General features: G+C 43.4%; 1 protein-coding gene across 1 annotated transcript in view; it reads right to left on the minus strand.

The window, feature by feature from the left end:
* LOC126413042 (dendritic arbor reduction protein 1-like) overlaps window positions 1-13453 on the minus strand; it is a 752774-nt gene that overhangs the window by 51079 nt on the left and 688242 nt on the right. The window lies entirely within an intron of this gene.

A 13453-nucleotide genomic window follows, 5' to 3' on the forward strand; every position in this document is an offset into this window, starting at 1 on the left:
TCGCCCAATGTGGCGTCGAATTTAATAAGACTTGCACCAAGGCGGCCGGACCTGCCCCATAAGGGGCCTTTCGGCCATTGACGCCAAACGGTCATTTCCATAGGCACATATACATTTAATTAAGAGAAACTTCAAATACATGTACAAATAAAATAAAATAAAAGTAAAGAAAGAATGCTATGGCCACCAATGCGTAGACTCAAGGATCGCCGAGGCACGCACATACCAGTGCAGCTGATGTTCAGTAATGTAACAACAACAAGTTTAGTTGTAGTTAGTTGGCAAAACGTCGAGTTCTTCCGCGGCTTCTAGTAACATATCTATTAATGTAAGACAGAAGTCATTCTCTTGGAACGTAAGTCAATTTCCTTTTTTTGGTTATTTTTTAAACTGATTTTTACTTTGCAAATGTTCTGTTTTATTTCTGCATTAATATTACCAATGGTTGTTGTTAACCTGATTTACTACTACACACGTAATATAAAACAGTGGATGCCACCATGATTAAACGAATAGAATATGCACGACCTATGTAGAGTTTCCAGATAACAGGTCTAAAATTCGTAGCGATAAACTGAACTGTTGCCCACGGAAGTGCAGTATGGGACAGTTCCTACGAAAGTACAGTGTCTGAAGAATACATGTATCGAATTTGTTACGAAAGTGGTATATACATATAAGACATAAATATTCAATAAGGAATTACATAGTTTCTTTCATAATAGGGTTAACAAAATAAGACGTTTGCATTTCCTGAGGAAATCACTTTAAAGGCACTCACTATGCTGTTGTGTTATTGCACTGTTAGTACTTTGTCCAACCTCTGTTCTTCTTAACTACCTCAAAAATGTTCTTCAGCATTGCTTTTGTTAGGTTTGTAGTTCTTCAGCTCACATGCGGCCTCAATTTTCCTTACATTTTGATAAACACACCTTGCAAGTATTCCTGAAAGGTTTTCCACGGGGTTCAAATCCGGGCTACGTCGATGTTTATCTTCGCGCCATTATTGGTTGTAGCTGAAACATCTACAGACGCATCATATTGCTGAAACAATAGGCTTTAATTCCCTAATTCCTCATACATTCTAATCAATTCTGTCTCTAGCATCTCAGAGTATATGTTAGAGATTATTCTAACGTTCAGCCAAGCAATGCAGAAGGTCCTCCCAAATCATAACACTTCCACCAACAAAATTTCTGCTCATTCTTACCTGTTGGTCTGTTCGCAGACCGTGACAATAACGTTCAAATCGCCCCAGTCCATCTAAAATAAACTTCTCATCACAGAAGATCATGTTATTCCATGCTGAATTCCACGTCATATGTTATTCAGAAACTTCAGTTTATCCTGTTTATGTTTGGGTATTATTAGATAAGATTTCCGGAGTGGTCTGTTGAATGCAAGTTGTTCGTCATGTGACAAAATTTGTCGTACATGTCTAGGAATTACTGGCAACTGTAAATCAGGAACAAGTCGAGAGGCATAACGGTTTATGTCCTTGATTTGCTCAAAAGTAAGTGTTTCGATGTCACAGATAATTTTATACTTTGCTCATATTTTCCGTTCTGTCTATATCGTGCGCCCAATCTAAAGAAATTATCAGTCACTGTACTTGAACGATTAAACTTCTTGGCGATTAGACAGTCCCATTTCCTTTCATGCACCGATTTTTGTTTCTTCATCACACAAAAACAATTATCCCCGTGGCCTTATCGCAATCGTGGTTTCTGTACACAACACACACTGTCAGTAATGGTATCACTTCCCTATCTGCAGTAGACACACTTATACACACACTACACTGCACAGAGCCGAGTTCCACCCTCTGCCATGCTGTGCTCTGTACTACTGACATCAAACGCGATACCATTTGACTGCATTTGTCGACATACTGGATCTCATACTATTGTATATACACTGTGCACAACTATTCCAACTACAATGTTAAACCGAACGAGATGGCGCAGTGGTTAGCACACTGGACTCGCATTCGGGAGGACGACGGTTCAATCCCGCGTCCGGCCACCCTGATTTAGGTTTCCATGATTTCCATAAATCGCTCAAGGCAAATGCCGGGATCGTTCCTTTGAAAGGACACGGCTGACTTCCTTCCCCGTCCTTCCCTAATCCTATGAGACCGATAACCTCGCTGTTTGGTCTCTCCCCCCAAACAATCCACTCCACAACGTTAATTATCCTAAAAATACGGCTGTGTATTGATTTCCACTACTGTAGAATAGGGCAGCGCCCTTTTTCTGTGATTCGCATACTCTTACACGAGTGGCACGGTGACAGGTGAAAAGTGCATTACTTACACGATCTTGCTGGCTGAGTATCGATGCGACACGCGGCCATGATATGACCGTGATCAAATGCAGCAATATCGCGCGTCTTGACCATCCTGTAATCGACTGCCACGCCAACGCCCAGGCCAAGGTGTGAGGACATGACAATTCCGTGACACGGCGAACTGTTCCGTTCTAACCAATTTACATTTTCGTGTGTGTGTGTGTGTGTGTGTGTGTGTGTGTGTGAGAGAGAGAGAGAGAGAGAGAGAGAGAGAGGAAGAGAGAGAAGGATAATTCTGTTCAACTTGCCGCACCTTTCTTAAATCCTAGATCGATTACGACCGATCGCTACAGTTGAGAACTACTCTGTTCATCATAGCCTAAATTCTACGCAATAAAAGTTGGTTCCGATGTGCCAAAACAGGCACTTTCGACCAATACAAAAATCGATTGAAATCCTTCGTTCCTTTTCATAGTGATCCCTTCAATCATAGTTACTTTTTCAGGTTTTTACGTATGGCAAAAGTTTTGATTTCTCTTTTAGAAACTATGCCCATCTTTACTCAGATGCGCTAGAACTCAGAACCAGTTCTCATTCGCAGTGACACAATAAGTAATTCCGCAAAGCTTGATATGACAGCACTGCTGCCACTTCAGTCGAAGTAGGAGGTCAAAATACCTCGCTTCTCATTTGATTATTAAATTAAACAAAATGTTGAAAAACGTATCAATAACTTTTATAACACTCTGCTTAAACAAAATCCAACAACAGTTCTGTAGACCTTTCATGGTACGGGATAGTTTAATGTACATGATAACATTCCGTCAGTTTTTTATTTCGTCATTTTTCTAGCGATTCTTGTTTTTGTTAGCCCTTTCCACACATTTCAACGATGTTTAGTCGGAAATTATAAACACACAGTGCACGCGACCAGAACCGACAATCTATGAATGATGCCCAGTGGCCGGCCGCGGTGGCCGAGCGGTTCTAGGCGCTTCAGTCTGGAACCGCGCGACTGCTACTGTCACAGGTTCGAATCCTGCCTCGGGCATGGATGTGTGTGACGTCCTTAGGTTAGTTAGGTTTAAGTGGTTCTAAGTTCTAGGGGACTGATGACCACAGATGTTAAGTCCCATAGTGCTCAGATCCATTTGAACCATTTTTGCAATCGAAATCAAAATAGCAACATCACCATCCGATTAGGCAAAGCAGTCAACATACCCGCACTATAAGAATTTACATTCTGATAATAAGTAACTAAAGAATAAGATATCAAACCTAAACCACATCAACCTAATAAACTTCTAATCAAATCTGGACTAATAGTCAGAGAACCTAATGAAAGAATAAACATCTTCGTTGTTTGTAAGGGTTGTATCTTAAGTGTATCTGTAGGGTGTAGTGATCGTAATGAGTGCAAGTATGAAGTGCTGCTTGTGTGCTATGATGAGAGAAGGGAGAGGGTGAAACCCGGTCCTGGCACACGGCTTACTTGTCTCAAATAGCACCGAGGGAGCCACCGAGCTTAACGTTCCCATCCCACGGATGCAGGCTCTCAATCCATGAACCACTTCGAAGAGGTTCGGAATTTAACCAAGGACAGTGGTTCAAGAGAAACTTAATGCCACCACCTCTCCTCCTGCCGGCCAAATAATGGCAGTGAAAAAGTCTTTCGCCACCAGCGTTCCATCTGGATACGTCCGAGTAGAGCGCTACCGAACAGGTGTGTTTTACCGACCTCGGTTTTGGTGGCAGTGAAGCAATAAACGTGAAACAAAACAAGTCACTTGCTGCTCATAGTTCTGACACAATCTGAGAGCTGTTTCGGTCAGCTCCGCTTCATAGAATGAGAATTCCTGATGCGTAAGGTGGCACGGACGCCTTTATATTACTGTCGTAAATGTATTTAAAAAAAAAAAAAACTCCCTCCCTTCTACCCTTCTCCCTCTTCTCCATGCCCCTGGCGGATCCTGTGTTGTGCTTATCGTCATCAGTGTGCTACGTCAGGGTTGGTTTGGTGCTGTTCTACTGTGCGTCAAGAGCTGTGATTTTAATTGTGTGCTGGACTTATACACAGTGTTACTGTCAGTGATCGTTATGTGCTACGCCGTCCATCGATGCTTTTATGATGCAGCCATACTTAGCCTTGTGTTCTTTTAATTGTCCCAGTGTGAGGTTTTCTGTGCACAATATTTTTTTAGGGTTTTAATCTCCATTTTACAGTCGCCTCCTTTTTGTCTGTTCTCTTCCATTATGTTCCCTCTTTTTTATATTTTTGTCCGCCATATTTTCTCCTTTGTAATTTCAAATGTCTTCTGTTGTATCATTATTGTCTTTTAGCTGAAGAGCAGCGCATGTGCTGGTGCCAGCCCTCCCCGGATGGGGAATTGAAGTACAATAAAGGAAAAAAAAGTCTTTTAAAATGTCCCGTTTTTAAAGGAAATCGGCTGACATATCCTGGGATTCCGACAGTGACAGTTCCCGTCTTTGTGGTTGATCAATGCTCCTGGTGCATTGAGGGCTTCATCTATGGGAAGAATTAGGTGTACGTTTGAAGTTATTACACTCACAGAAAAAAATCGCAGCACTAGAAAATAATTAATGTACAGTAAAGAAATTTCCAGGTAACATCATTAGGTGATTAACATTGCGAGATAACAGTTTCATGTAAGCGAGCATAAGCCATTGCAGATGTGAAATACTGGTACATTAATAACCGGTGTAACCACCAGAATGTTAAATGCAAGTACGCAAAAGTGCATGGATTGTGTTGCACAGGTGCCGAATGTCAGTTTGTGGGATGGAATACTGTGCCTGTTGCTCTTAGTCGGTCAATACAGGGGCGCTTAATGCTATTTGTGAATGACGCTGGACTTATCGTCCGATGATGTCTCAGTGCGCTAGACTGGAGACATATCTGGCGATCGAGCAGGCCAAGGCAACATGTCGACACCATGTAGAGAATGATTGTTTACAACACTGGTGTGGTTGGTTGGTCGCAGGTCTTCAACTGGTCTCGTAACGAACACAACGGACTGAGGCAGAACCGCTTTTCAGCACAAAACACAACAAGCATCCACTCCGCCCTTCAGCGAGCTGTGACGACCAGAGGAGATGCGACAATTCATCCTCGTTCTCACAAAACCAATCCCGGACGATGCGAACTGTGTGTACAGCGGCCCTGGAGCTCAGCCGGCCGAAGTGGCCGTGCGGTTAAAGGCGCTGCAGTCTGGAACCGCAATACCGCTACGGTCGCAGGTTCGAATCTTGCCTCGGGCATGGATGTTTGTGATGTCCTTAGGTTAGTTAGGTTTAACTAGTTCTAAGTTCTAGGGGACTAATGACCTCAGCAGTTGGGTCCCATAGTGCTCAGAGTCATTTGAACCTGGAGCTCAGCATCACCATTGGGGAACAAATGTTGTAATGTGGAACGCACCAATCAGCCAAAATGGTCGCAAAACCCCTGGCAGTAATGGGACCTTGCAAAGTAACCATGGGGGCGGTGGAATACCACCGTATTGCTGCCCAAATTCTCAAAGAAACGCCGCCATGTTTCCCTTTGGGGCCTGAACTCGTCCACAAGCCGCATATGGCAGTGGCTTGTGGTTCGTGGAATGCACACTACAGCACGTCTGACGCGACACTGTCCTTGTAACCGTTTTTTAAAAATTCCTACTGTCACTGTGGTGGCAGTTGTCGCTCGAATTGCTGCTACAGATGCAATACGGTACACCACACCCATACTCCAACAACGACAGTCTTGCCTCTCGATAGTGCCGCGTGGCCATTCGTAGCCTGGTCTTCTTGTGACGATCCTTCCCGTGACCACCACAGCTAGCAGTCGTGTACTGTGCGGTTCTAAAGCATCGACTGCACACAGACCAATGCAGCGCCGCGAAGCTGCATCAGCATCGAGAAGGCGCTGACCCGCGCGCCAATGGAAAGAGCGGGCAGCGCCACATCCCCCGGGAGACAGTTCGGCGCCCCCTGTCAGCGCTCATTTAACCAGCCATCCGCCCCCGATAGCTGAGTGGTCAGCGCGACAGACTGTCAACCCTAAGAGCCCGGGTTCGATTCCAGGCTGGGCCGGAGATTTTCTCCGCTCAGGGACTGGGTGTTGTGTTGTCCTAATCATCATCATTTCATCCCCATCGACGCGCAAGTCGCCGAAGTTGCGTCAAATCGAAAGGCGAGCGGTCTACCCGACGGGCGGCCCTCTTCACACGTTATTATTTAACCAGCTGCCCATCGCTGGTCGGGCCCAGTTTGGACGCAGACTTCAAATGCATCAGTACTGAGTAATAGGAAGACGTTACTTAGCCTGTGTTCTGCGATTACTAATAGAGAGCAAAGTACTTGTATGTAGGAGGCACAGGAAGCACGGGAGAAATAAAGTGTTACATTAATCAGCATGTAATGTGAACATATCATTTTGGATTCCCGCCACCGGCCATCGCAACTTCTGTCCTCCTTTGTTTGTGACGGTGCTGATTCGCACAGTAGCCGACACAACACGTACCGTGGCTACATTCCTACCAAAACTTTCTGCATTATCACGGAAGGAACATCCAGTTTCTCGTAGCGCCTTTACACGACCTTGTTAGAAGTCAATGAGCTGTTCATAATGGCGTCTTCGTCATCTTAAAGGCTTTTTTTTTTTTTTTGGATAACATAGAAGACTCACTACGTCCAATCTCGACGGTAATTAGCGCTTACGACCATTACAGAATGCATTTAAAGCAAACCTGATTTCCATCCTCACAGTGTCGCTATTACCGTAACTCAAGCTACTGCCGTGAAATACCAACTTTCGTTTATCACCTTAACTGCTTCTTGGTGTTATCGTTTCTTTCCCCTTCAGTGTAAATAGTTCTGGGAATACTATTTTATACTACTTTGGTCATAAGAATTTTGGAAACGTGGATGTGCGTACGTTTAACACGAGGACATTTCCAACGCTATTATCTGCAAATTACGGGTGTACCTATCGAGAAAAGGGCAAACATTCATTTTCATTTTCCACGAATCCGGTTATGGCTGTTGATGTGTTTGCTGGTGATTGACAGTCATGTCTCGTAATCTGGAAGCGATAAAGTGCTTTGACAGGAGCTGGGTGTGTCTAAAAGAGATCTTGGGGAAATGGAATGATAAAATAGGCGTGTAACTTCCAGACTGAAGAGCAACGTATATCGTTTGCGATGATGTTCTAGAGAGAGCTCGCGGAATGCTTAGCTCCTTGAAACAATTTGTTACATACAATGATGAGGGAAAACATTATGATCGCTGCCCGCAGCGAGATTTAATACCCCCAGCTGACGATGCGGGCATGTGAAGCGGTAAGGAATGTACGGGGGTGGACAAAAATATAGAAGCACTGAAAAAGCAACTCATTGCCGTGCTTGATACGGTGTAGGAAACCCTTTGACATTCAGAACAGCTTCCAGTCGTCTTGGAATGGATGAATACAGGTCCTGTACGGTTTGAAGGAATCTTATTCTTCCTGCAAAATAGTGGTTGGTTAAGGAAACGATGTTGGAGGTAGGTAGCGATCACGCACCCTTTTCTCCGAAGCAGACCACAGAGGCTCAATAATACTGAGATTGGGTGTTTGTGGTTGCCAGGGGAGATGCGACAATTCGTCCTCATGTTTACTAAACCAGTCCTGGACGATGCGAACTTTGTGGACAGGGACCTTGGAACACAGCATCACCATTGTGGAACAAACGTTGTTACGTGGGATGGATCCGATCAGCCAAACTGGTCGCAACGTGACATGGGCGCCGCCATCTTGAAATGAGCAGTGCGCATCCGCGAAGCCGCGTTCAGCGGCTAAGTCCGGTCCAATAATACCAATAGAGCTGGCAAAGGATGGGTGACTGTAGCAATTGTACGGTACCCAGGAGAGAAAGTGTCTAAAGTTGAAGGACTAGAGGCCTTTTATGGTAGAGACATTTTTGCCTATCGTACATGGTAACGTGGGATGGACCTGATCAGCCAAAACTGTCGCGTACCTTGGCAGTAATGCGACCTAGCAGAGTAACCAAGGGGCCAGTGGAGTACCACCGTATGCCTGCCCAAATTCTCAATAAAACGCCTCCATGTTTCCCACTTTGACCTGAACTCGGCCACAAGTTGGAAACAGTGTGAAACAAAATTCATCTGGCCATATGACATTCTCCCCTCGCTCCATTGTCCAGGATGTGTAGCTTTAGCACCTCTTTTATTATTGCGGGCGTTTGCTTCACTGATGAGTAGTTTTCGAATTCCAGCTCGCCCTGCACTTCACTGCTTGTGCAGCTCCCTCAGTGTTGTTTCGGTGCTGACAGTTTGCGAGTACGGCATTCAGTTCTGCAGTGACTTTTACAGGTGTCGTAGTCTTATTTTTCATCTCAATCCTCTTCGATGACCATCTGTCACGACCACTCAGACACTTTTAGTCTTTTCCTGTAAGCGCTGTAAATGTGCGCTGTAGATCTTCGATATGGTGCCTCTTGAAATATCAAACGTCGGTCGGAGTGGCCGAGCGGTTCTAGGCGCTGCAGTCTGGAACCGCGCGACCGCTACGGTCGCAGGTTCGAATCCTGCCTCGGGCATGGATGTGTGTGATGTCCTTAGGTTAGTTAGGTTTAACTAGTTCTAATTTCTAGGGGACTGATGACCTCAGAAGTTACGTCCCATAGTGCTCAGAGTCATTTGAATCATTTGAAACACCAAACACTTGCGCTACTTTCGTTATAGAAGCACGCACCATACCAGCACAAGCAATTTGCCCACCTTCGAATCTTGTGAGCTCCAATATGATAGACCCACAACTAAACAGGACACTGCTCTGACGACGACTTACACTTGAGACTTATTGAGGTATTGCACAGATGCCACTCATGCTCAAATACATAAGCCAAATTTGCAGGTTTGGCTAACTTTTGAATTTATGTTCAAGCGTTCTTTTGTCGTGCTGCTTTCATGTTTTTGTCCAACACGAAAGGGATGGCTGAAGAGCAATTTTTGCCCGCTGCCGGTCCGCCCCTTTTTGGGGAGTTGAAATAACAGTGAAGACAAAAAAAAAACGAGAGATATTCTTGCTACGATACGGGCCGCAAAGAAGGAAATCCACTGCCATAAGCGACTTTGACAAAGGAGAGAGACATCTGACCGAGCGCCAGGTAACGAGCATCTCAGAAATAGCGAAAGTGGTAGATTGTTCGCGCGCTACTGCCCTGAGGACCAATGGAAAGTGGTTGAAGTTAAAGCCACGAGTAAACGACATGTTGGACTTGTCCAAATCATCATAAAACATGGAAATTCGTGGGCTTCTCCAGTCTGTAAAGCACGTTATGCAGGGAGCTGTAGCGCACATTGTTGAACAGAGGGTTTCGCAATAAAACGAACTCTATGTTGACCCAATGACGTAGTCAGTTACGATTGCAGTGTGCACGGCAGTTATGTGACCTGTGCGTACGTGTCTGGTGTTTCATACGTCCCCAAACCTACGACAAAAAGATGAATCCACGAGACGCAAAACTGCTGCTGTATTGAGTTCCAAAAGTGAACATCACGCTATTAGGCAAGTGGTCATGATGTTTCGGCTCTTCAGTGTAGCAAGGGACTTAATATGAACGCTACCAAGATGAAACTAACAGCGTTTTCCATAATAATTCTGAAGCAGAATATTAAATACGATAAGACAGTTCTTAATACAGTTTTGAACATGGCTGTCTTTCAGCAACCGTATTTAAGTTTCAGTGGAGAAATAACTCATCCAACCGGTTGCAAATAATTGTTTAATACATTTACCTAAGGCCGCACGGAGTGGCCGTGCGGTTTGAGGCGCCATGTCACGGACTCCGCGGCCTCTCCCGCCGGAGGTTCGAGTCCTTCCTCGGGCATGAGTGTGTGTGTTGTTCTTAGCATAAGTTAGTTTAAGTAGTGTGTAAGTCTAGGGACCGATGACCTCAGCAGTTTCGTCCCTTAGGAACTCACACACACACACACACACACACACACACACACACACACACACACACATTTACCTAAGTTTTGACACCTCTAAGGATATCTTCATTAGAATGAAAATTTAGAAGCCGTAAAGTTACATTGCGAGAAGGAAATAGTTAAACTTTAGAGCAGACATGCCCAGGTCAAAAATTAAAAATTAGAACTTCCTGTCTTTGATACGTACGCCTTGCAAGGAACATGTTGTATAATACAATCGTGCGCTGTCCAATCTGGACAGTAATATACAAGTAATAATATATAAGTAACAACACTGTAATGATTTCGTAGTCTTTCCTGCCTATTTGAACTAACATAAAGTTATCGGGTTTTCACCAGCGTGAGTTTATTGAAATCAGGCATTGTTTCGACAAGTGCCGCTCTCGCCATCTTCCGGCGATGATGTTCATCCGCTTTGAAACCCTAGAAATTTCTATAACTAGTACAACTGTAATATTTATTTTATCGAGTATAGGCTTTATTGCTATGTGTCTACCACACGCTGCGACGATTACACGTGACAGTTTAAAGCTATGTTGTGGACTGCTGCGCCGGCCGGTGTGGCCGTGCGGTTCTAGGCGCTTCAGTCTGGAACCACGTGCCCGCTACGGTCGCAGGTTCAAATCCTGCCTCGGGCATGGATGTGGGTGATGTCCTTAGGTTAGTTAGGTTTAAGTAGTTCTAAGTTGTAGGGGACTGATGACCTCAGAAGTTAAGTCACATAGTGCTCAGAGCCATTTTTGAACCTGGACTGGTGCTTGATCTCAGACCCCGGTCTTTCGCTGGCAGTGCTCTACCAATTGTACCATCAAAGTATGGCTCGGGCGCTTTTATTTTTTTTTTTCATTTTACTTCAAATGGATTCGGGTAATGGCCCATACAACCAAGTATAAAATTCATACGTACGAGGGAAAACGAAATTGTGGTTGCTTTATCCTCATACATAGGACATGAAGATGAAAATTTTTAAAATTAATATTTGTACACGCTGTTTTCATGAATATAAAGTCACTGAACATTTTGTCAATTATAATTAAGCTTTTTCATGAACTAACGAGTTAAGAAACCAATCAGGTTAGAAACACAAGCTTAACGTATCACTAAATATCACTTTTACATAGACTTATAAATTTATAAATACATTTGCAGATACGAGTGTTCAAAATAACTCCAACCGAATCAAAAAGTAGTCATCAATTTTGTGTTCCTCGTAGTGTTTTCACCTTTTGTTTTTTAAATTTTACACACTCCAACAACAGATGCAAGATGTCATCTTTAATAGTACAGAAAATGCAGTTCAAAGACGGCATTAACTTTAACGGGTGTTTGATTTTGTTGGTAAACATATGGCTTGCTCTTAATCTGTTAATGAAGACAATATTCTTCCGCTCAAGACCGGGACTGAGAAACCATTGCTAACGAGATGTGTTTCATTGGATAGCACAGTACCTAATTTCAAAAGTTCTATCTGTCACAGGCTATTTCCCAATCTTTGCAAGCTTCACAGAGGCCCGCAGGTCCCGATAGACAGTTGTTAGCGTACTGTCCCCGAAAAACTTGTCACTTAAAGGGGTAGTCCTGTTTGAAAATTTCAACATAACAAAGCGATTTGTTAGCTTAAAATGTTCTCTGAGATGTCTACTTTATTGTAGTGTTCATCCCAAGTTGGTCAGAAACTCCTTTATCAAGTTCTGAAACCATTTGCGAAAAAGTGTCTCCGTAAACCATTCACAGGGAGGAAAAAAATAGTCATCATCATGTCCAGTGTGGTAACATGTCATTTCAACGTGCTCGAAATTGAGATGGGACCAGCCTCTTACAACTTCTGCACAAAAGGAGACAAAAGGCGTATCGAGCGGGCAGAGCAGCGAATGACAGAAGCTGCCAAAGAGGCCTGCAGGACCAGCACGGCCACGATGAAGATGGAGGAGGACATATATGTTTAACTTAACTACAAAAGGTGTAATTCAAAACTTACATGTTCTTCTCAAAGCTGTATTTTTCACATCGGCAGGACACACAACTTGAGAACGGTACGTACTGTCTTGTTCGCAATTTGATGCCGGCATTCTAAACTGAATTGTCTACCAGTCATACGTAGCCGTTTTGAGATATCTTCAAAAGTTTACTTTCAGTGTACGCTTTTGTCTTCAATTTTCGGGAGAAGAAAACGACATTTTGATAGAAGTTAATTTCTTTAATTATACTAAATGTGCTGACAGAAAGATACTGAAAATGACTTATACATATTTATTTTGTTACAGATCCAATAGGAGGGCTTCGGGATTGACGCAGGTAACCAATGTTACGACATTCACCTATTTTTCATGCGTTCATTCGTTCGAAGAGTGTGAATCGCGTTAAAAACAACTGAAATATTTGAATGCATTGAGTACATTTCATTTCGTCTCTTCCTTCATCTAAATTGCATTTGTTGATAATTATATGAACTGATATGTTGAAGGCAAATTTAAATAATGAGAGACGACAAAGCAATTCGCTAAAAGATCACATTTTCTGAAATGGTAAACTGCTCTAAGAGAGACGTGCCAATTTTTCCTCGTGACGGCATTCCGTCTGCTGAATACAAAATCCTGTGTTCACGCTATGATGTAACTGCATACTATTATAAGAGAGAGATAAACTCTGTCGTATGAAATTGTATGCTAAGACACTGCCGAGTTTACTCGTGAAAAAGGAAGGGTGTGAACGAAGCTGAAATACTTTCGGATATTAGTGGAAATGAGTATTCAGATGTTCCTAGTGGGAATAAAGATTCGGATGACTGTGTGAATGAATGTTTTTATGATTCTCAGGGCGATTCCGGTGACAGTGACGTCATTAGACCTGTAAAAAAACAGTAGGGCGGCGGTGTTTTCAAGTGATCTCGCCAACAACGGTGAAGCTGATTCTGTTCTTGCGAATTATTTGTTTTGTCATAATGTTAACGGTAAATTATTTATTGTCGATGGGCATCTACGCAGAAATGAATATTAAAGTAATGTTAGTATACACAAAAGAACACACCTGTTCCAAAGCTTTTAACGTTAACTTTGACGCCAGAGAGTAGGTATCACGACTGTCTTATGTTCCATGATACGAAACAACGGACCATCGGCGCTCTTTGTTCGATTATTTTTGATAGTAGCGTTCTGAACTGTGAAGCGTAGCC

Source organism: Schistocerca serialis, chromosome 7, assembly GCF_023864345.2.
Source record: "Schistocerca serialis cubense isolate TAMUIC-IGC-003099 chromosome 7, iqSchSeri2.2, whole genome shotgun sequence".
In the NCBI taxonomy this organism is placed as follows: Eukaryota; Metazoa; Arthropoda; class Insecta; order Orthoptera; family Acrididae; genus Schistocerca; species Schistocerca serialis.